At 67.8% G+C, this 422-nt stretch overlaps 1 protein-coding gene across 1 annotated transcript in view; it reads left to right on the forward strand.

Annotated features, from left to right (window-relative positions):
- PHYHIP (phytanoyl-CoA 2-hydroxylase interacting protein) overlaps window positions 1-422 on the forward strand; it is a gene marked incomplete at its 3' end in the record, with an annotated part of 1,749 nt that overhangs the window by 531 nt on the left and 796 nt on the right. The gene's annotated exons all lie outside the window — the stretch shown is intronic.

The following is a 422-nucleotide window of genomic DNA, read 5'->3' on the forward strand; positions in this document are numbered from 1 at the left end:
CCCACGCCTGTCCGTGTGCCCCTCCTCCTCTTCCCGGCCCCCGCACGCAGACCCCTGACCCCGCACGTGTCTGTGTGTCCCTCCTCCTCTTCCCGGTCCCCACATGTGGTCCCCTGACCCCACGCGTGTCCCCTGACCCTGCGTGTGTCTGTGTGTCCCTCTTCCTCTTCCCGGTCCCCGCATGCATGTCCATGCGTCCCTCCTCCTCTTCCCGGTCCCCACATGCAGTCCCCTGATCCCACGTGCGTCCCTCCTCCTCTTCCCGGTCCCCACGCGCATCCCCTGACCCCGCGCATGTCCGTGCATCCCTCCTCCTCTTCCCGGTCCCCACATGTGGTCCCCTGACCCCACGCGTGTCCCCTGACCCTGCGTGTGTCTGTGTGTCCCTCTTCCTCTTCCCGGTCCCCGCACGCATGTCCATG

Source organism: Eurypyga helias, unplaced genomic scaffold (genome assembly GCF_000690775.1).
Source record: "Eurypyga helias isolate BGI_N326 unplaced genomic scaffold, ASM69077v1 scaffold13098, whole genome shotgun sequence".
In the NCBI taxonomy this organism is placed as follows: Eukaryota; Metazoa; Chordata; class Aves; order Eurypygiformes; family Eurypygidae; genus Eurypyga; species Eurypyga helias.